We start from the raw sequence: 24,269 nt of genomic DNA, 5'->3' as shown, positions 1-24,269 counted from the left end.
TTTAATTTTTTTAAACGTTTATTTTTGAGACAGAGAGAGACAGAGCATGAACGGGGGAGGGGCAGAGAGAGAGGGAGACACAGAATCGGAAGCAGGCTCCAGGCTCTGAGCCATCAGCACAGAGCCCGACGTGGGGCTTGAACTCATAGACCGTGAGATCGTGACCTGAGCTGAAGTCGGATGCTCAACCGACTGAGCCACCCAGGCGCCCCTCCAATAGAGTCATTTTAAACAAATTCCACTACAATGAAAATTTTGCTTATCACATCGATTTTATTAACAGATGAAGTTAACCTGCAGGACATAAACTTCTTCACTAAGTTTGCACAAACTTTCCTCAGTGTTGATTCAAGGACTCTCTACCAACAGAGATTCAAGATCAAAGCCTCCAGGGTACTCTGTACCAGCAAGCTGTTCCTCGCAATCACATCAATCCAGTTCCAAAGCAATGTCCCTGCGAGATTACACTTCAGCTTTTTTCAGTAAATCTCTTTTCTAAAGCATCATCTATGACATATAGCTCCCTTACTGCATCTTCGATTGCTGGCCACTGATCAGAATATTCTGAGAACCACCAATGTTTTAGCAGTTACCAAAGTGTCCAGACAGTAGCCCTTGAAAATGGTGACAGCAAAGATACCTAAGAAGGACATAGACTGAACTTACGGATGTCTTCATCCATGATTTTTAAGATGCCGATTCTGCTACCACCAGAAGTATCTGGAAATAATGAAACTATATGCCTTCGTCTCTAAAAATTCAGAATCTTTTCTAGTGTGGCCTAGAGTCTAGCAATCATGAGCAAGAAAAGTTCCAAAGCTACATTCTATTTTCCTTTTCTTTTAAAATCTTATCCTGTCACTCAAAAAGCTTAACCGTCTTTGGATTTGCTTAACGTTTTTTGAGAGTGTGTACCAAAATAAATGTCATTTGTGTAGATATTGAAATCATTTGCCATATACAACCTAACTTGTGTTTACGGAATCCTTAGGAACCAATGAGGGAGTTATGATTACCCTCATTTTACAGACTGAGATAGTTCAAACAGATTTACCCAACCCCAGCTACGCGTAAGTATCCATTAAGTATACTTAAGCCCAGACCCACTCTTGGAGTTTCTGTTCTCATTGGTTGGAAGTGGAATATAGGCCCTGGAAATGTTTTAAGTTCCCTGAGTGGTTCTAAGTTTCAGCCAGAGCTGAGAACCACTGGCCTAAGATCAAATAGGTAATTAGTGGTAAGGACAAGTGAAACAAAAAAGTCCCTTTACATCTGCCACAATGCTGCTTGTAGTCTGCTATTCCATCAAACATTGGTATTTAACAGAATATAAAAATAGGGACTCTTCTTGGAAACTTAAGAGAGCTTGCAAATGTTTGAGGGCCTTTTACATCTCTAAGGGGCATAGGTGAGTTTTGTAATTGACCTGACAAAAATATACAAGCAGATTAGAAGAGATGATCAAGAAAACTGAGTCCATTGGCTGCGTGGCCTCTTTCTGTTTTGTTGAACACTCAATCCCCAGCATCTAGAGCAGTTTGGGTATATGGTAGATGAATTAATAAAGCACATATTGTCCCCTGTAAAGACTGGCCTGTGTGGACAGAAGATGGGTTTTGGTTCTAGGGTAAAGTAAACTCTTTGGCCCCTGTCCAGTGCAAATTGCAACTCAATAGCAATCATCTCCTTGTAGCTATAGTGCAGGCCCTGGTTAGCAACTGACACGTCACCATATCCACACCCACAGTCCTGCCTGGCCACCTGCTCTGTGATGACAGACAGATTGTCTGTGACATTGCAGGAGGCCAGACCACACAGAGATGGCAATCTGACCAAGCCTCAGGCGTGCGCCTGTAAACTGACCCTTTGTCAATTATCTCAGGAATTACTTATAAGCTCATTTGGCCCACTTTGTAAGAATGTCAGAGAATCTCTTATTTCCTGTTAAGAAAGGCTCTTTAGGCATATAATTTATGGATATGTGCTTGTTTTTTCATATATTATTTTTCAAGAATCAAGGAATCTGTGAATTCTCTGATATGTTCAGAGTCAGTCATCAAGCAACTCTTACTAAAGGCAAAAAGTGAGGAGGGGCAGAGACAAATAAAATGCAGTTAAGAATAGTCATGTTAATTCATTATTTCATTCATTCCTTTATGTGTTCATTCAACAACTATTGATGAAAGCCTACTCTGAGCCAGGCACTGTCCCAGATCTGAGATACAATGGAGAAAACATCAGTTAACTTTCCCATCCTGGGGGGACTGACATACTACTACAAAAAGAAGAGGCGGGAGGCCACATAAACAAATGGACACGTAATAGGGTATCAGATGGAGATACTGCTATGGAGGAAATGAAGCAAGGCAGTCAAGATCGTGACTTCAGGAAACAAGCACCAGTTTAGGTGGTCAGTTTCGCAGACACCTCAATGAAGTTGGAATTTCCTATTGACCGCGCGATCCCTTTTTTTGAGAGTCCCAAACAGACGAATTGATAGAGCACAGTGTTTTGTTCACTTGATCATTTGAGTTGATCTGCCTTGAGCTGAGGCTCTTTTAGAAATTCCCGCCTCAGAGTAGCTGGGCATTATCAGGCCTAGTTGCAGAGGCACAGACACGTGGTTTGCACCTGTCCGTTCAGGTGCATATTCGTCTGAAGTAAATCCAAGAGTTGTTCCAGAAAGACAGCTCCCAGAGGTTGCACACAAAATGCCTGTATTTCTTCTAAGGCAGAGCTGCTGCAAGAATTCTGAGTGTCCCTTCAGTTTTTACTTAAAGGATGGTGCCTTCATACAACTGGATGGCAAACTTTCCATAAGAGAGCTGTCAGAACTCTGATCACAAAGTCAACAGCACTGGTGAGGAGGGAAGGGAATAACATATGTGTAGTTACCGATGGTTCTAGTGCTTCCTCCCATGAGTTTGTCACACCTCCTGTATCCTTCTTTCTACATTCTTATCTGAGATCACAAAATACATATAGCACGCACACACACACACACATACTGAGCTCACACACACAACACTTTTACACAAACGCACACGTTCACAAACACAAATCTTAACTGTGGCTAAATATCTAATTATTGGTAAATCATCATCTGCGAATTTGCAAAAACACATGAAAATAATAGCTGACTTCTAATTTTTTTCTGACTTTATTTAACCTTAATTGTCTTCAATTGGCCAGATCTTAAATACTGGGTTTCACATCTACTTAGCAGCTCATAGGCTAACACAGAGTACCACCCATGTACTGCCCTCTTTCAAAATGAATGATGATAGATTTGAGGCCTAAAAAAGAGACTTGATTTATGTATCTTACAGATCTTAAGAGACATTTGGTTTTTGTCTTCCTGTTTCTTATGTCAAAAAAAAAAATCTCTGCATCTAGAAATTGCTCAAAGAAAACCAGATTTGATATGGAAATTATTCACAGCAAAATGCCAACCTAACTCAAAATAGATGATCAATACATATGTGTTGAATAAATGATGCAAATTAATGGAGCATGCCTTATTATAGGGCAATCATGTAAAGGAACTTTGCAGATTTACTGGCTGAATTTGTAAATCATTCGGGCAGCAAATAGTAAGTGACTACTCCATTCAGTGCCATGAACTAAGTCCTGTGGGAGTTAAAAACATGAATTAGATACCTCTAGGAATTTAACTCCACAGTGAGAATCAGACTCTGAAAAATTTTGAGCACATGAGGGCTAGAGCCAAAGAAGCACTTCCTAAAGGTACATCTTGAGGAGGGTATGAAATGTGTCAAAGTGAACATGGTCAAGGATAAAGAGACCAGTAAGGAGATGATCGCAGTCATTTCACAGTAGGCCCCAACCAGTACGGGGACTCTAAGCGATGACTGGAAAACAAAGGAAGAATATGTTTATCTTTCTCCTTGGCTCAGAACTTCAGCAGAGTCTCATTACTACTGCTCCTTCCCCAGCCCAGTATTTTTTTAAATCACTGAGTTTTCACTTTCAGAGGAAGCCTTCTGGATAGTTCCAATTGGAACACATATGATTTCTGTAAGGCTGTTAGTATTCTAGGAAACAAGTCTCCTTTAAGTGTGGTATACTAAAGGGGTGGGGGTGGGGGGTCATCTGGCCCAACAGGCAAGGAGAGTATTTCATCCCTGGGATGGTGCATGGTGATAATAAAGAGTAGACAACCCTCAGTTAGTTTGATTATTATTTTTAAATTCTCCACAAACAATGAGTCCCCTATTTTTTGCACCTTAGTGTTACTGTTCCCACTGCCTGACCCCCTTGATGAGGATGGCTGCCTTTTTTAATAGGATGTGGGAAACTGAGAGTATCTGGTCTTCTTTCTATGACTTATATCTGACTTGTAAGTAGAGAGCAGGTGAAAAGATCCTAACCCCCTCACCCCACCCTTACAGCCACTCCACTAGTAAATTGTCAGACATTTACATCTACTGTTGGGAAAGCCAAATGGAGCCAAGTTTGACAAAGTATGGCCTTTATAAAGAGCCTCTTACTTCCCCTTAACTAAAACTGCTTTTAATATTATTTTAGAAATATATAGAATAGATGAAGAAACTCTGAATGTAGTCATAACATTTAATCAAATATTTTTTGTCTTTTGATCACACACACACACACACACACTCAGAAGAATACTGTTTTGCTGAAAGCAGTCTTATTTGTTGGATAAAAGATTCCGGAAGAACCAATTAGCTTGATTTTTCATATGTGTCTCTGACATCTCTTGTGACACAGCCTTATTCTGACACAAACTAAAAAGCTGTACATTTGTCATTAGGAGAAATCTAGTGTTAATTGATCACTAACAATACTTAGCATTGTAAGATATATTTTTAAAAGGGAAAGCATGTATTAGATGTTTAGATCTTCATCCTTTTGTTTTAAAGTGAAATGTTATTATGCATCCCGATGTTTATAGCAGCACTATCCACAATAGCCAAAGTATGGAAAGAGCCCAAATGTCCATCGATGGATGAATGGATAAAGAAGATGTGGTGTATGTATACACACACACACACACACACACACACACACACACACACACACAATGGAGTATTACTTGGCAATCAAAAAGAATGAAATCTTGCCATTTGCAACTACATGGATGGAACTGGAGGGTATTGTGCTAAGCAAAATTAGTCAGTTTAAGAGACAAAACATATGAACATAAGGGAAGGGAAACAAAAATAATATAAAAACAGGGAGGGGGACAAAACATAAAAGACTCTTAAATATGGAGAACAAACAGAGGGTCGCTGGAGGGGTTGTGGGAGTGGGGAAGGGCTAAATGGGTAAGGGGCATTAGGGAATCTACTCCTGAAATCATTGTTGCACTATATGCTAACTAATTTGGATGCAAATTAAAACAATAAAATGAAGAAAATAATAAAATAAAGTGAAATTTTATTTATTTTCAAAAAATTTAAGACATTTGATTTTTTTAATGTTTATTTACTTAGAGAGATAGAGCAGGATAGGGGGCAGAGAGAGAAAGAGAGAGAGAGAGAGAGAGAGAGAGAGAGAGAGAGAACCCTAAGCAGTCTCCATGCTGTCAGCACAGAGCCCTACACAGGGCTCAAACTCATGAACTGTAAGATCATGACCTGGGCTGAAATCAAGAGTCAGACACTTAACCGAGTGAGTCACTCATGCGCCCCTAATACGTTTGATTATTAATTAAAATTAAGTTTTAATAAATTTATTAAATAAAATTGCATTAATAAAGGAAACTTTTTTTTTTCCTTTTTCTGTGAGAGAAAGTATCTTATGGTCAGAACAGATGTGAGCTTGAATTTTGTGGAAATGGGCTTGAAATTTGGTAGTTACCTGCTAGCAATACAATCACAGATAAAAATCATTTATTCATGCAATCATTTATTGAGTTTTTAAAAGTAACTGTTAAGAAAGAGACCGTGTGAGACATAAGGAATTATCGAGAACACATGAGAAAATTGGGCTTTCATACTGAGGAAGAAAAGAGACATTAACCAAATTGCCCAATTTTCTACTACAGGAAGATGACCATTTTGAGAAGAGTCTGTTCTTTTTATATCTTCCATAAATGCTTTCCCAAATTACCCTCTTACACCTATAGATAAGAAGAAATATTGATAGCCAAAGTGAACAAATTAATTCTGGTTCAATTCTGAAATTGACAATGCATTTCATAACTAAAAGATTCCTATATTTCCACCTGTTTACTTGAAGTTAAAATTTCTGCATTGTAGTATATATACAAATAAGCAATTATGCACATTGTGTTATGTACTCTGTCAGGAGTTGTGGGAGGACAGTACTCGAAAAGTTCCTCCTCTTTGAGTAATGAGAGGAGGCTCCCAGAGGAATTGTTTTAAAGACTGTAAGAAGCAGAGACTGATACCTGATTTCCCAGTCTTGTCTCCAATTTGCTTTTGAATTATAAAGTCCTGGGGTGATGAAAAGACCACCAAGGAGAAACGGGGTGTGGTGGTCTCAGAAGTGGGGCTGTAGCATGGAGATGAGATAGGGCTGTAGACCCAAAAGAATAATCCAATCACACAGAAGTTGTTCCGTGCCTGGAAAAGATGCTGAGGAAAGGGTTCCTCCCCAATGGGAACAGTTAAGGACTTTACCTGACCACACGAAGCATATAACCAATGGGATGGGTCAGCAGTAGGATCCAACATGAAGGAGTTGCAACCTTGCCCCAAGAAGTGTTCCCCCTCCTCCATCCCTGCTGGAATAGTACAGGAATGTAGAAGAAAGAGGGTGAGCAGAAGATAGACAATATCCCTTCCTCCCCAAGTCTTTAGAGCAGTGGTTCCCAGTTGGGGTGGTAGGGCTCCTTAGGGACAATTTGGAAATTCTTGGGGGTGTTTTGTTGTCACGATAACATGGAAGTTGCTATAGACATTTAGTGGGCCAGGGTCAGAGAGGCAACGCATGTTACAATGTGTGAGCCAGTTCCATACAGTGAATAATTGTTTTTCATTTCATAGAACTTTCATATGTTCTATAAGACACTCATATAGGTGAAGAAACTTACTATCAGAGCCTAGAACCTAACTCTCGTTTTTGTAGGAGTAAATATTTTTTGCATGTTTTGACTTAACGCTGATTTTTCCAGGAATGTAACAACTGTGTATATTGAGGAAAGATTGTACTTTGTTTTATTTGAAAATTAACAAGAGCTGTCCACAAGTTTGGAAAATCACTTCATTGATGGCAATGTTGCTTGTTAACCAACGTTTGTAGCTGTTGCCCTCAGGGTAGTTCTACATAATGGGACAAGCATCTGACTGCTCCAACAGATCTTTTGGAATGGTGATACCTGAGTTTTATAAATTGAACAGCATATTAGCTCATTTTTAGAATATTGGCATTTATTCCCCTTTTATGGTATAATTAGAACATTTTACAAAAATTGTTAAAAATTATACATGGAATAGGTTATGTTATCCATTAATTTTATTTCAGAATCATGAAGAGCTTGCGACAGCATATTTGTTGTAGACGAGGGAAGTTGGATGTGAAGGAATTGATAACCTCTCCAAGTTTGTAACTGTCTAATACTTGCAAATGTAGTCTGAAGTGTCAAGGGCAGGAATTGGGGGAGAAATTTGCATCAATTAGAGCTTGAAATTTAACGATACATGTGAATGAGTCAATTACAATAATGAGGCTCGCTCAATAACTCAAATTGACCAAAAATTTTCTGCATTGGTATGCCTTTTAGGGAACCACTGCTGGAGAGGAGTTCCACCAGAGAACTCCACTGGAGACAATCATTCCAAAATGACTTAAGGACCTTCCCTGTAGCTCTTATATTCCAACTGGATGATCACATACTGGAAAAGTGGAAAGAATGTGTAGTTACAGTTTTGCTACTAACTAGTCGCTGCCAACCTTGTCTCTTTTCGTCTCTTCTACAGAACGATGATTTTCTAACTTTTGCTTCTTCATTAAAGGTCATAACAGCCCTGAGCTTTGCATCTCTTGCAAACCGAGAATTCAAATAAATTTTCTGTCTCTTTCAATATGATTCTGAGAATCATAAAGTGCAAGAAGCATAAAGTGTTTGCAATGACAGGAACTGTGATTCTGTACCTTCTTACATTCCAAGATACTCAGACCCATAGCTCATGTTGATTGCTTGTCCTTCTCCCAAACCCAACCCAAGGAGCACAGATGCTAGGAAGTTTCACTTGGTCTTTCCATTTCCAATGGATGATGCCAATTTCTTTATTCACATACATGATGTACCTGAAAAAAACCTATTTTTGATTACTTGACATCAGTAACTCATTCTAAATGGCCCAAGAGGGCACTAAATATAGGAGTGTCTAGATGTTGAGATGAGTTAATCATATATTCTTATAGGAACAGGTGCTCTAAAAACAAAATACACGGAGAAAGAAAGAAGCTGGGTATGTGCTTTAAAAGATGGATTAATTTGAGAGTGAAATCCCACCAGGAGGGAATAGTTAATTAAATCCTCTGAAAAGAATGGAATGGAGCCGCAAGGCTGGCTGGAGTCTAAACTGATAGAACACAGTGTTTATCATGCCCCTTAGGGTTTGTATCTGACCCTCGGGAAGGTTGTTCAGCTTCAATTTTTTTCTGTCCAAAGATTTCACTGTTAAGCCCCAGTTACCCATCTTGAAAATGTCTCCTACTGCCCAGAGATGAGACAGGGGAAGGGACTGATGTAAACCCAACGCCACTAAGAGGACAGCTCAACGTAAAAGGATCTGCTTTATAGAGCATGGCCCATAGATCACACAACAGCACTGCCCTCCTTAACAAGGGTCAGCATCCTGATGGTTCAAGTTGCTTCTGATGAGGGATGATAGTGCTATTAATTGTTTAAGTATTATAGAAGAAGGAAAAACTCGAAACTGTTCCATTCACTTCTCTAAATTCTCTTTTTCCTCTCAAAAACACTGCTAGCTACCATCTTTGTCTCCCTTTGTTTCTTCTATAGAACGCTGACTCGCTACTTACTACTTTTTGCTTCTTCATTAAAGGTCATATGATGTCTCTTTGCATTTGACATTCACATAAACAACTCAGGTCCTTTTATTCCCTCCAGAATGCTATTTTCTTTCATTAAGTCCTTATTAATTTCCACTTTTTCCCCCAAAAAACAATAGTGGTTTCCTTTGATCCTTTGGAGTTTACTATGTGTTCACCATCTTTTTCTACCACATTCATGATACTACATTTTTATGTCTATCACCTTGTAATCTTCACAAAGTAATTTGCAATAACAACATTGAAGATTTTTTCAGATATTATCATATTCCTGTGCAAAAATGAATTATTATTAACTGTGTCTATAACGTTAAGCAAACTAGTTCAGGATCCTAGATCTCAGGTTGAATGTATACAAAATGGGTATTGAACTGATTTCTGTCTCTTTCCTCCATTAAACCATTGAGATTTCATGATATAAAGTCTCAGCATTCACTCTAGGCTTCAAAGCTCATGTTCCATCATTTAGTCTACATCATAAGTCACAAGAGAGGTGATGTGGATTTATCAGCATCCTCCTCCATATTCGGAAATTCCCTTTATCTTGTTCAAAACACCGTCATTCACTTTTTCTGGAAAGATAACTTTGAGACAGTACTGACTGTAGTGGTGTTTACTTAAAAATAAGTGGCGTTCGTGTATTTTTTACTGTTTATTGCTATGGCTTTTTACAGAAAAAAAATGTTCTTTCCTGTCCATCTAAACAATAATTTTTCAAGTCAACAATCACTCAATTGTTTTGATGAGGAAGACTTTTCATGTCTTTCCATGTGGTTCCCAGCATTGCCTATTAAGTGTAAGTAAGCTCTCATGAAAGCAAAAGAATTTTTAGATTATCATAATTTTCTATCTTTATTGTAATTTCTCTTAATTAAAAGTAGATTTTCTTTTCTGCACTTTGTGTCTAACTCGGTGTGCATAAATTTTTTGTATATAATAATCTGCCTTTAAATACATCCCTCACCCTTTATCATAGTAAATTTCAAACATAAGTAAAAGAAGAAGGAGAAGTAGAGCTAGTCCCCAAGTACCTACTTTCTGCTTCACCAGTTAACAACAAATTGCCGAGTCTGTGGCATCTAGATGTCTCCTCCACCTTTCGGTGTTGATATTTCAAAGTCACTCCTAGATATTACATTATTTTCATCAGTAAATACGTCAATGTATATTTCTAAAAGAGGACTCTTTTTCATAACTGCAACAACATTGCCACACTTAAGAAATTGACAATAATCGTTTAATTCCATCAGATATCCCGTGAAGAAATGTCTCTGATTCTCTCATTAAACAATATGTTTGCCATTAGTTTGTGAGAATAGTGATCCAAATAACATTAAAACATTACATACATATGAAGTGTCTTTAAGAACCTCTTTACCTATAAATCCCTCCTCTCTTTATTTTTGCAGTTGAATGTTCTAAGACATCAAGTCCTTTGTTCCGTCAAGTTTCACACATTCTGCAATTTGCTGAACACATTACTATGATATCTTTTAATGGACTTCTGTCTTCTATCTTTTCTATAAATTTCATTGCTTATCTGGCATGACTGTGTGATAGGGAGTCTTGTGTATATACCTCACATTTTGTCATATCAAGAAGCAAATAGTGTCTGGTTGCCCTCTTTCTGTGTTGTTAAACTTAGTGTGTTCAGGTATCCTTGGCTTGATTCATCTATCATAAAGTTCCCATCTAGTGTTTTCAGCAGCCATTGATGATTATTGCCAGATCCTTTATTTCATTGGAGATTTAAAATTAGAAATATTCTGTCATTACTTCATAATTTACTAATTGGAATTCTTAAAAGCAGAACTTTCTCTTGAAAGGGAGCAGAATTTGCCACCCCAAATATGTCTCTTTGGTATACGGATTATTTTAGAGTTATTATTTTGTAGAAATTTTTGTTTTGTTTTGTTTGTTTAAGTGTGTTTGTTTGTTTTTGCACGCGAGAGATTGAGAGTGTGTGCGCACAAGCAGGAGAGGCAGAGAAGCAGACACAGAGAGAGAGAGAGAAGCCCAAGCAGGCTCTGCACTGTCAGCTTTGGTTTTGTTTTTGTGTTTCTTTTTTTAGGTTTATTCATTTATTTCTTTTTGAAAGAGAGAGAGAGAATGAGAGAGCATTCTGGCGAGCAAGGGAGGAGAAGAGGGGGAGGAACAGAGAGAGAATCCCAAGCAGGCTCCATGCCATCAGCACAAGCCCAACATGGGGCTTGAACTTGCCAACCATGAGATCATGGCCTGAGCCCAAACCAAGAGTCAGACGCTTCACAGACTGAGACACTCAGGTGCCCTTAGAGTTATTATTTTTAAGAAGCAGACAGCACAGGAGAAAACTGAATAGAAGCTACCATTTTGTGAGAAACATTTACTTTTACAGGGAAATCTCCTTCTCTGTACCAGAAGGAGGATGACCAAATTTCTAGAAATTCTTATCAATGGAGAAGCCATGTATTTAAATCTCAATAACAACCATATGCTTGATTTCTGTGCTTTTCTTGATAGCCTTTCATAACTGGACACCCTCAACCCCAACATTTTTCTTTTTTTTCTTCATCTGCAGATGGCATTTAAGGTGATGGTTTGGGCCATTTTAGGAGTTATTCAGTTTTCCTGCATATCTTCCAACATTTATACAAGAGGTATACACGCTACTAAACTTCTGTTTATTTTTCTCCTATCATTCTGTCTTTTATTACAGGGGGTCTCCGCCAAGAACCTAGAGAAGCACAGGGAAAATTATTTCTCCTCCTCTACTCTCATCAACTGTTAGGTTACCCTGAAGTTCGATTTGAAGAGTGTTTTAATACTTTCAGTAATCCTACTTATGCACACTCTTTCCCTATTTTCTCCTATTTGGCTTAATCCACTTTTTAACGTATCCCCCCCTTAAAACAGCATTTAATTAAAAACTGAAAAACAGCATTATTTCAGTTAAGGCTCCATACTTTATAGAGACTTAAACATTTCCTGTTATGTTTAAATCCAGGCAGTTTTTCTAGAGGGCAATCTGGCAAACTTTTTATTTTTAATGCGCACGCCTTTAGTCAGAGTAGTTCTGCATCAAGTAACCTAGCCAAAGAAAATAATTGAAAAGTATGCACAGATATAAATGCACACAAATTCAACACAGCATTGTTTACAATAGCTAAAAATTATTGCAAACAATCTAAATGTCTAGCAATAGGCTATCTAACACATTGTGGTAACCATGAGCAACCATTGAAAATGGAATTATAGATCCATGTTGACATGAACAGAATGATCTATAGATCAATATAAGATACAGATCTATACTGACACGAACATATATTGTGTTAAAAGCAGGTTACAAAAAATATCATGTATAGCTAGATGCTATAATTATAAAAGGAACAAATTCATGAGAATAGATACAGATATACAGCTATATGCATAGAAAAATTCAGAAAGCCTATCCCTTCAAATGTTACTTGTATAGATTTCTGGCCAGTGGCACTGAAGTAATTTTCTCTTTCTACTTTACTTACTTTCATAGATACATGCCTTTTTTTTTCACAATTAACAATTAAAATAAACCAAAATTTGATTTATCTTTTATGATTAAAGAAGACTTTTCAATCAATAATAAAAAAATGTCTTTAATTGCAAAGAACCCAATAAATCAATTTTCAATTTGTAAATAAAGAAGATCCTTGTTCACTGTCACTTGAGCCTAACACACACCACTCTTTCTTCTTCCCTTAAATGTCATGGTGCAGATTACAGTTAAATAGTTTTGCTAGTGCTATGATTTCCACCTTCCAACTTTAAAAATTTTATGTCTACGCTTGATGCTTCTTATCACCTGTGAAATTGCTGACTTTATACTAAACAGGGCTGCTGGAACCTTTACACTGAAGGCTAAGTTTCTCAAAAAGAAGCCTTTGCCATTGCTAATGATCCGTGGTCCATGGAGACTCTGTGCATATTATGCTCTTAAATTTTTAGTCTCACTTTGTGGTATAAGTATCGATAACCTCACTTGACAGAGGAGAGGATAACCTCACATGACAGAGCCATGTTCACACAGCTAATAAACTCCTAAGCTGGGAATCGGATCCAGGATTTTTGACTCTAAATTCCATTCTTTGCCCTCTTGACCACCGTATCCCCTATTGGTCTCATTCACCTCTTTCCTACCTTGAAAGTCTCATCTGACAAGTCTTAACCACACAGAGAAGAGCTTACTTAATTCTCTGCCACCACATTTGTTGGGATAGATTACCTTATCCATCAATGTCTAACCCCTCATCACTAGCACAACATTAGCTCCCGTGAAAGAGGGACATACTACTTCTTTCACCACCCTATGTACTGAGACAGTCATGAATTGCGAGCCAAGCACACTGAATTGTTGTTGCCGCCTAGACATAATGTTTTTCCATCAGTCAGATAGAGGAAGCACACCCTTCATTCAAGTAAGAAGTAACCAACCTCAGACATCTGTCTGGAAATACCCTACTCATATACCCCGTGGCAAGAAAGTTGACAGGAAATCTGAAATGATTACTCCAATTGCAATGAGCTGAAACAGGTTGTTTAAAATTACAACCAGTGAAAATATCAGATAACTGGCAAGAGAGGGCAAGATTCACGTTTCAATCAAAATTTCTAAGGCAGAAACTTTAACAAGCATGTTTCTATATCACACGGGCAAATCTTAAAAAAATTAAGAAGTTTTAAAAGATCTGTATCCATCTATGATGCGTCATCTGAGGAATGAAAGGGGCAGGGCATCAACTATGTAGGACAGAGCACTCTTCCGGCTGAGGGGAGGAATGTAGTGAGAAGGACAATGGACAAACTTGACCTATGTCTAAGCCAGGGGGATCAGGTGGGCCTGAAAACAGAGGAATCGAAGATGTATAGAGAGCCAAATGCTGTCAACAGTGACCTAACCTGCATGTGATAAAGCAATGTCAGTTTGCATGACAGTCTTGCAGTAAACTTGCATGTTGTGAAGTAAAAAAAAAAAAAAAAAACCCTAAGACCTTGAATTGGAAGATCTAGATTCCAGCTTGACAACATCTATCACTCAAATTAATCTTAAATCTCTGTGAGTTACTCCTTTTATAAAATGGAAATGAAGCATTTCATCCCCCAACCCACGGAGTCACTGAGATTGAATGAGAAAACACTAGGCATAGCATAAAGCATCATGTTAATGCAAGGCTGAGATTTTAGAATTATTTGCCAACTACCCGATCCTAACTGTGTTCTTGCCTGTTTCAGAGATGCATCGTCCGTCAACAAATGTTTTCTGAGAGCCTACTTATGTACCAGGCCTGTTCGAGGTGCTGCCCGTACAGCACAATAAAACTGACTGCCCTTCTGGAGTTTACATAGCCAATCAGTGGAGACCAAAATTATAGACTACTAGATTTGTGAGGGCCATTAATGCATCCAACTCAACAGACATTCCTGAGCACCTCCATGGGTCAAGCACAGCGATGGAATGGAACATACACACCATCTGTCGTAGAGCTTATGGCTTAGAAGCCTGGCGTTGGCCAAGTTTAAGGTGAACCATAATACAGCATCGTACAGCTAAGATAATGCAGTGGAGACACACAACCCCTATTTAGGAGTCAGGAGAGCATCCCGAGGGAAGCAGTGCACATGGCAGAAGACAGAATAGAGAAGAGAGTTAGCGACAACTTTCCCATGCTACCCTGCAGTTTTGAGTACGGTGTTCCTGGCTGCGTGTGTTCAAGGAAGAGACCTGAGACACAGAGGATCTAGAAATTGTTAACACATGGTACATGATGAAAACAACCCCTGATGATATCTATCTTGGAATATTAAAGACTGAAACATAATAAATATCTTATTATAAATAAAATAAGCTTATTTGGTGTGATTCTTAATATCAAATTTCAGCCAACGGCCAAATATAAATCTTCCTAAAATCCCCATTCCCATTTCTTCTGTTTTTCTGGAAATACCCTTCCTTCACTCTTTAACCAACTCACATTGCCTCACCTCCACTGCAATATTCCTTATCCTCTTCCCTGCTTTTCTTTTCTCCATAGCACTTAACACCTTCCTACATGTGTATATTTGACTAATTAATTATTAATCTGCCTTGTCTCAAAATAATATGTCATGTGAAGACAGAGGTTTTATATGTTTTGCTTATAGCTATATTTGAAGTTCCTAGATAAATGTCTGCCCTATAAATATTTGTTGAATAGATGAAGGAGACTTGTCCAGAATATGAAATGCCACATACAACATTTTCTTTCTATTGTAGCCAATTGAAGGTGATGGCATTATTTCTTTGAGTATTAATGCAGTGGGTAAAGAGTATAATCAGATAGACCTAAGATTTTTTTTTCTGATAGAAAAATATATTTTTCCTTTTATGCTTCCAGTGGTAAGGAACTCATTACCTCAGGCAAGGTGGATAGACAACTCTGATCTCTCCTTTTTCTTCTTACATTAAACCAAATTCTGCCACTCTGTAAACTGTCCTTAGTGATATTAATTTCAATATAAATTGATATTCAATATAGAGGTAGACATAAATCGGTTTAGGATTGAAAACATGCCTACAAGTTATAGTACTAATAAAAAAATAACTTTCATGATCTAAGGCATTCCATTTAAGATTAGTCCCACTGTTCTCCTTTCTGCAGTGCAAATGATGAGACTGGCTGTCTCTCAGTAGGTTGTCTTCTTGCAAGGCTGGTTTTCACGGATCCCATTATCCTTGATCAGGACAATTGCCCTCTAGCTATATGATTTTAACTATGGCATCCTGGCTTGGGAAGCAATGTTATCAGATGATGTTTTTAAATTTTTTTAATGTTTATTTATTCTTGATAGAGAGGGAGAGACAGAGCATGAGCAGGAAAGAGGCAGAGCCAGAGGGAGACACAGAATCCGAAGCAGGCTCCAGGCTCTGAGTTGTCAGCACAGAGCCTGATGCAGGGCTTGAACTCATAAACCCCGAAATCATGACCTGAGCTGAAATCAGATGCTCAACCGACTGAGCCACCCAGGCACCCTGATATATTTAGCCCTAACGGATTATCTTTTCTATAATTACTAGTCATAATCTGCAGTCTTTGTTTTCTTCTTTGGGGCATATGTTTAATCTGCATAATGAAGCCTTATCTCATGGCTACTAGATAGAGTACCAGAAAGAGAAATTTACTTTTGGACAAAAATATATATGATTTCTCAGAAAAGGATACTGTCTCAATGGTAAGATTATATATACCTTTCAATTTCTTTTTTTTTTTTTTTTAAGTTTATTTACTTATTTGGCGGGGGTGAGGGAGGGTGGGCAGAAAGAGAGAAGGAGAAAAAGAATCCTTAGGCAGGCTCTGTGCACTCAGCATGGTGCCAGATGCAGGGCTTGAACTCACTAACTGTGAGATTGTGACCTGAGCTGAAAGCAAGAGTCGTATGCTTAACCAACTGAGCCACCCAGGTGCCCCAAATGTATCTTTCAATTTCTAATTACTTTGAAATCATACCTCCTAAAGTTTTGATGTCAACTTCTTTTTTTCCTCCACCGTGCCTTCTAATATTTTGATATTGTTTTCAGTAATGAGTATAATGGTAGCTGACATTTCTATATTGATTATAATAGTAGCTAAAATTTATTAAATGTACTTAGCACTGCTCTGAACACTTTATAAGTATGAAGTTACTTAATCTTCTTACCAGCCCTTCGACATAGTTGCTGATAGTATCTATGCTTTAAAGTTAAAGAAACTGAGGTACAGAGGCGGGGAGTAAATTCAGGCAGTTTGGTTCAGGAGAATCGTGCTCATGACCACAGTGTTAGAGCTTAAATGGATTCACATTTGGATTCATGTTTGCAAAGCTTTAGTTATTTGTATGTGCAAATAAGTTGAAACAATAGTCTAAGAGTATACTAAAAACCTTTGTGGAAAGAGGAAGACATAATGAATGCAAAAAAAAAAAAAAAAAATCATGACTTTCTTGGAGTCCTAAGAAATGTATGTAACTAAAATAATCAAGGTATTTAACTATGTCTTCATCATCTTAAACTTAGTTACAAAATAATTACTTAGGGATCTATCTGTTGATAGCTCAGTGTCTTAGATAAGCAGTTTTTGAACTTTGTGAGCCCAATTGCACTCTTAAAAATCAGTGAGGGCCTAACAGAGCTTTTGCTTTTGTGGTTATATCTCTGGCTATTTATTAGAAATTAAATTTATTAGAAATTAAAACTAAGAACGTATTCGATATGAAGTTACTCATTCAACAAAAATAATAATATGTCCACTACACGTTAACATAAGTGATAAATTTTTACCAAGATAACCACATTTTCTATAACAAAAATATTCAGCGGTGAGAATGGTCTTGCTTTCCAGATCTGCAAATATTGCTAACGTTTGGCTTAAGAGAAGGCAGCTGGATTTGCATATCTGATTTTCCATTTAATCGGATTTGTCGCAATATCATGCACTATGTAACTTCCGGAAAGCTCCAGTGTACGCTTGTGAAAAGATGAAAAAGAAAACGGCAAATTACACCTTCATATTATTATGAAGAAAAGAGCGTTCACCTGAAAGAATTTCCAACACGTTCAGCAGCACCCGCATCACACTTTGAGAACTGCTGTCTTGCAATGACTGACTAGGAGAAACACAAAATAAACCTTAGGACTTCCCATAGATAGTTACATAAACTAGATTCTCCTACTTTCAGTTCTATTGAAAAAAAAAAACAAACCAAAAACAGCAACAAAAAAACAACCACATAGCTTTCTATGATGTTTCTGAAGTTTTAAGGAGTTCAGAGGAATTTTGCTCCCCTCAGCAATTTTCTATTCAAAATGTAGTTAACAACCTTAACATATTGCCAGACTTGTTTTATCTCTAAAGGGCTTTTGTTTCCTTTGAAAGCATGGAACTAAATAAGTAATGAGGAATTAAAAGCAATTTTTACAAGTCAGTTAAAGCATTTTGAGGACAGTTGTGGACTGTTTTGATTTTGCCATGCAAGTGTCAGATTCTCTTAAGAACTATGATCTTTTCCTGTTGGCATACTCTTCATATCATCCAATTTGCAACAACCTATTTTCCTTTGTTTTCTTCTAAAGGGACCCTATACAGTCTCTGGGTCCAAGGCCTAAAGCAGAGTGTTGTCTGTTTCCCAGGGCCACCACAGGCTATTGTCCAGACTCCTTTGCCTCGATACCTGCTGGAGTTCATGCATTCATTTAGGGCTAGAGAGATCAAATCTTACCCTTCTGAGGTTTGCCTTAGACTGAAAATAGACAAAGATATAATCTAATGTTAGATAATAATAAGCCCTAGAAAAAACTTAATCATGTCATGGGGATAAAGAGTGACAAAGAAGGGATTTAGGTAAAGTAGGCAGAGAAGGCCTCCCTCAGCAGATAACATTGGCCTAGACATCTGAATAAAGTAAGGGAAAAATCTATTTCTGGGGCAAGGGCAGTCGTGGTAGAGGTCCTAGAAAATGCTAATTCCCTCATGCCAAGAAGCTTGGATTCTTTGCATTCAGGAAAGAGCAGGAGCCAGTGTGGCTGGAGCAAAGAGAACAAATGATAGAAATATAGGAAAGGAGGGGCGCCTGGGTGGCGCAGTCGGTTAAGCGTCCGACTTCAGCCAGGTCCCGATCTCGCGGTCCGTGAGTTCGAGCCCCGCGTCAGGCTCTGGGCTGATGGCTCAGAGCCTGGAGCCTGTTTCCGATTCTGTGTCTCCCTCTCTCTCTGCCCCTCCCCCGTTCATGCTCTGTCTCTAAAAAAAAAAAAAGAAATATAGGAAAGGAGATGAAGACCAAGAGAGGTTGTAACAACTTATTCTAAGAGTGCTGGAAACTAACGGAAGGTAGGAAGTAGAGGACTGTCACGTTTGAAGAGAATCGCTCCACTGTGGGGAATTGCCTCAGGGGCATGATGGAAGCAGGAAGACCTGCGTGGGGAGAGTTGCCAGTGACTTTCACTAGGATGTTAGCAGCGGGAAAAGAGGGATCCAATCTGAGATCTAGTTGGACGGTAGAAACAACAGAATTCGTTGATGGATCAAAAATGGGATATATAAAAAAGTAAGAAAACAAGGCTGAGTGGATTTTTCTGTTGAGCTGCTGCTGGGTGGATGTAGTTGCTCTTTACTCTCATAGGGAATGTAGGGGTGAGAAATGAAAAGTTTGGTTTTGAATGTATTAAGTTTGAGATGCCTAGTAGAGCTCTAAGAAGGGACGTTGACGTCTCGGTTGAGAATGTGAGTCTGGAACACAGGGTTGTGGCCTGACATAAAAATTGGAGCATTAGTGACATGTGCATCGTTGCTAAAATCCATTTAAAAAGTTGGGAGCACGCTGGAGCCTGGTACCTCCGGAATTAGCTTTGTCCTGTTGATATGACTATATCAAGAAGACCAGAGTATCTTGTGAGAAATGTACATTTCTTTTCTCTCCAAAAAAAAAAAAAAAAAAAAGCTAATTGCAATGGAGAACATGCACTATTCTCTTGATTTCTGAGCATCTAGGAATAGCGATCACCCATTTCAGATTTTCTAACATAATTACCTCTCCATAGTCTGTCTTGTTCACTCCGTTTATATCACCAAACTTAATGCCTACTGCGTATTAAGTACTCATTAAATTTTTGAAGGTGTGAGGGAACCATTAAATCAATGAATAAAAAGTTAACCGTCTATATTCTCTGATATTTTGGTCTGGAAAATGTGGTTATGATTAATGTACAGGTACCTCTTACTTATAGCAAGTGTAATATTGCAACGACAGTGTGATGCGTTATTTGTAGCATTCGGTGTTTAAAAACATATAATACTATCCTCTGAAAACAGGAATAGAAAGCTTGTCAAATACATACATAAATTTCTTGGGCAATCTAATCTTTTAAAATTTATGTAGTGATTTTAAAGTTTACTTATTTATGTTGAGAGAGACAGAGACAGCGCAAGTGGGGGAGGGGCAGAGAGAGAGAGGAAGAGAAGGAATGCCAAACAGACTCTGAGCTGTCAGCACAGAGCCTGATGCGGGATTCAAACCCATGAACTGTGAGATCATGACCTGAGCCGAAATCAAGACTCTGAGGCATAACCGACTGAGCCACCCAGGTGCCCTTAAAATTTATTTTAGTAGGCTGAACTACCATGGAGTCTGAAGAAAACGTCAGGTTTCTTTTATCTTAACAGACAGAGGACCTTACCATGTAGTCCTAGATTGGGGAGCTAAGGTTTTGTAGATCCCTATTCCTGGAACCCTCTGAATGCCTGCGAGTAAATCAGTTCAGTCCTCTGTGCTTCAGGCTGTTATCTGTAAAATAATCAGCCTGCTCCTGTCTCCCTACCTCCTCCCTATTTCTTTGTCTCACGTTATTAAAAAGAGGTAATTTCCTGGGGGACCTGGGTGGCTCAGTCAGTTAAGCATCCGACTTCAGCTCAGGTCATGATCTCATGGTCCATGAGTTCAAGCCCTATGTCAGGCTCTGTGCTGACAGCTCAGAGCCTGGAGCCTGCTTCGGATTCTGTGTCTCCCTCTCTCTCTGCCCCTCCCCAGCTTGTGCATGCACGTGCTCTCTCTCTCTGTCTCTCAAAAATAAATAAACTTAAAAAAAGAGGTAATTTCTTGCCACTTAAACAATATTTTAGAAATGATTGCTCAACTTTACAGTCACTACTCAAATGAAAAAGACTTTTGACCTTTTGCTGAAGGAAGAAAAGGGGGTAAGTTGGCATGGAAGTTTTCTTCCTTTGGCTGAAGATGAACTTAACTGCATTTTTTTTCTGCTCTGTACACTTAAGCCGCATGAGTAATTTATCCTTGAGTTGAACTGCTGAGTTTCAGTAGGGGTGTGTGTGTGTGTGTCCGTGCATATGTGCCTGTGCGTGTGCATGTTTGTGTATAGGAGACTTGGTCGACGTAGGAACTAAATACAAAGACACTGGTTGGTGAACTTTCAAGAGGCCTAGAGTAGGCTCAGTAAATGTTCATTTCTGAATTAGAGTAGCTTGATGTGGCACAACGAATTTCCAGGATAGTTGTGACTCAGTACTTTTCAGGAGCTATCCAGACTGCAGCTTGGAAAAAAGTCAGAGATGATCACAATGTGTTAACATCTTTTCAGAAAAAAAAAAAAAAGCTCTATAATACTTAGCATTATTATTATTCCAGCCTGCCTCCTTCGGCCACACATTTCGGCATCAAATTGTAAAAATCCAGTGATACAATTTCTGGAGGGTTGTTTCACTCTCTCTCTTTTGCCTGTTCGTTAATATTGTTTGAAAGGTAATTTCTTTTTTCTGCCTTTTTATATTCAGCTGTATCTTGGTTGGGGGTGATAGAAGTCCTTTTCTTTCTCGGTTTTTCTGCTCTCCACACATACATTCTCTCTCTCCTTCACACACACACACACACACACACACACACACACAATTACCGATTTTCTGAAAAACAAAGCAAGTCACTTGTTTAAGGCTGTCCTACTTGTCATAGGAAGGACAGTTGTTATTTGAGCCATAATCAGCATAGTACTGCGTTGAAACAGGCAGGTGTCTTTCAGTCCCTGTTTACATATTGCTGAGGCCGACTCAACTCAGTGTGACCTTTACAGAGCTAAACTATCCCAACAAACTGCAATCGACCGTCATGTTTGTATTTATAAATTCAAACAGTGAAAAAAATTATTTAAAGCAACGCGTGTTAGAGAATCAAATGTACTCTCCATTTAAAAACGTATGATTTCAGGGGCGCCTGGGTGGCGCAGTCGGTTAAGCGTCCGACTTCAGCCAGGTCACAATCTCGCGGTCCGGGAGTTCGAGCCCCGGTTGGGCTCTGGGCTGATGGCTCAGAGCCTGGAGCCTGTTTCCGATTCTGTGTCTCCCTCTCTCTCTGGCCCTCCCCCGTTCATGCTCTGTCTCTCTCTGTCCCAAAAATAAATAAACGTTGAAAAAAAAATTAAAAAAAAAATAAAAACCTATGATTTCATTTGAGTAATAAAAAGTCACGTACTGAGTTTTTTCATTATACATATACATTTGCATTGTACATATATACATGATACATTTTTCCTGTACATATAGAGTGCGTGTTTCTCTCCCTTTTAAAAGATCAGTTTCTGATGGGTTCCAAAGGATCTCAGTGATAGCAAGATTTCAATATAATTTTATTCTTTGATGGGTTTTCTGGGGAATTTCACGTCCATTTCACGGGATGTTGCATTTCATTATTGATCAACTAATTTTAAATTTCAGGAAAACTTGCAAGTCCATCATTTCAGCACTAATTCAGAATGTGCAATCATTTAGACATTGATTGTTACTGAATCAACATTTAAAATAGCTGACTAAATTTCTGAGGTCCTTTTGGGGGAAATTCAGTTCTAAATCAGTATTTTAAGAAAATAAATGATTAAAGTATATCAGAATTTATATATTTTTGTATGTAATTTTAACTTACAAATTTAAAATTGATTTTTTGTGTCAATTTTTTTTTTTGTTGTTTACAGCATATAGTCACAATGAATTCTTGTTCCACTAAAACCTGAAACCCCAATTTTTGATATACTATTTATCTTTTAATCAGGATTTTTCTCAGGCTTAGGAAAATCATAAGTGTTCTTTAAATTCATAAAAACCTTTCTCTTGGTCACCTGGCTGGATACCACTTTTTCCCTCAAGTTTTCCTGATATAGAGATTATAGTGATAAATACTTCTTACATTCCATAGATGAGGAAATAGAAATTTCTCATCTTGGTTAGAAAGAGAAAACACACCAGGACAAATAAACAGAGTTTTCGTGTTCCTATCTCTTAAAACACTACCTTCATTTATTTTTTTTAATTTCTGTAATGTTTATTTATTTTTGTGTGTGAGAGAGAGAGAGTTAGCAAGGGAGGGGCAGAGAGAAAGGCAGCACAGAATCTGAAGCAGGCTCCAGGGTCCAAGCTGTCAGCACAGACCCCGACGTGGGGCTCGAATTCATGAACTGTGAGATCATGACCCGAGTCCAAGTCGGATGCTTACCTGACTGAGCCACCCAGGTGCCTCTCGCTTCATTTCTAATTGAGAAAGATCACTAAAATATGAGTGATAAATGTTTCCGTCTTAGCTTGGATTATGAGGTGCTTTGACATCTTAAGACTTCTGGACTTGCGGAAAACATTTTAAAAGTTGTGAATATGGGAGAAAAATGCAAGACTATTTAACATCACTTGCACTGTTTATCTCTTCATAGTGGTCCATTTAATAGCTGTGTAACTGCTTATCCTTAGTCCCCACCCATGGGCTGCTCATTAATGGACCCGGGCAATTTCTTCCTGACGCCACATCTATTGATACAGCTATGAAAATTGACTGAGGACCAATGATAAGGTTTCCGTAGTGACTCAATTTCACCGAGGAATGGGAGAAAAATGGGACAAGGAAAGGTCATATGATAAAAAAACTGCATAGTTTCATTACTTTTTTTTAAATTACATTCTGATTTTCTGTGGTGCCAGTAGAGAGGCCATCAACATTTATTCTTTAGAACTAAAACAAACAAAAAAATCCCTCATGAAACACTGAAAGAGGAAACCAAAAGTTGCTCTCTTCCCCAAATGCAGTGCTTTTGGTTGCCAAAGGTTAGTTGCCCTAATGATGCTTTGATGAAGGAGGTTGGGTGTATTAGTTGAATCCCAACCAACAGTTCTTGTTGGGATGCAAGGTGCTCATTTCCAAGCTGTGCTGAACACATTGGCCACTCTAGAATACATCTCTTCTCTCTGTCCATATCTCATGAGGAATGAATGAACTCAATGACATGGTAAGAGAGGAAGACCATGATATTGTGCAGCATTTGCAAACAGTACTCACTGACTAATCTTACATTGTGAAGGGATTCTTCAGTGTCTATAACTGCATTGATTTGGTGCTTAAGCACAAATATCTAGTAACATAAAAGATCACAACCACAACCTTTTCATTATAGAGATATCCTTTAATGTGGGAGGGGGAGAGAGGAGTGTGTTCTTTGCCATTAGATACAAGGGCAATTTATTGGTTCTGAGGTATATTGTATCGTAGCATTTTAAGGTTTAGGCTGTGAATGTCACCGCACATACAAATGAATGCTATATTTATTTGTAAGTGCCATGGGGTTGGGAGGACAAAACGGGCTTTGGATTCAGTCATACCTGGGGTTGAATCCCTGAAACATGTTAGCTATGTGATTTTATGCAAGATTATTTCATCTGCTTGGGTTT

The 24,269-nt window shown here is 38.4% G+C and overlaps 1 protein-coding gene across 4 annotated transcripts in view; it reads right to left on the bottom strand.

The window, feature by feature from the left end:
• Positions 1-24,269, bottom strand: part of SLC8A1 (solute carrier family 8 member A1) — a 385,952-nt gene that overhangs the window by 336,040 nt on the left and 25,643 nt on the right. For 2 of the 4 annotated variants that reach the window (XM_045447045.1, XM_045447046.1), the window contains exon 2: positions 17,597-17,667. The exons of the other annotated variants lie outside the window; for them this stretch is intronic. The gene's annotated coding sequence lies outside the window, so the exon portion shown is untranslated. The remainder of the gene's footprint in view (positions 1-17,596; positions 17,668-24,269) is intronic. 4 annotated transcript variants of the gene reach the window in all.

The sequence above is a fragment of the Leopardus geoffroyi genome, chromosome A3 (genome assembly GCF_018350155.1).
Source record: "Leopardus geoffroyi isolate Oge1 chromosome A3, O.geoffroyi_Oge1_pat1.0, whole genome shotgun sequence".
NCBI classification, from domain to species: Eukaryota; Metazoa; Chordata; class Mammalia; order Carnivora; family Felidae; genus Leopardus; species Leopardus geoffroyi.
Note: the sequence above shows the minus strand (reverse complement) of the source record. Positions and strands in the feature narration are given on the sequence as shown.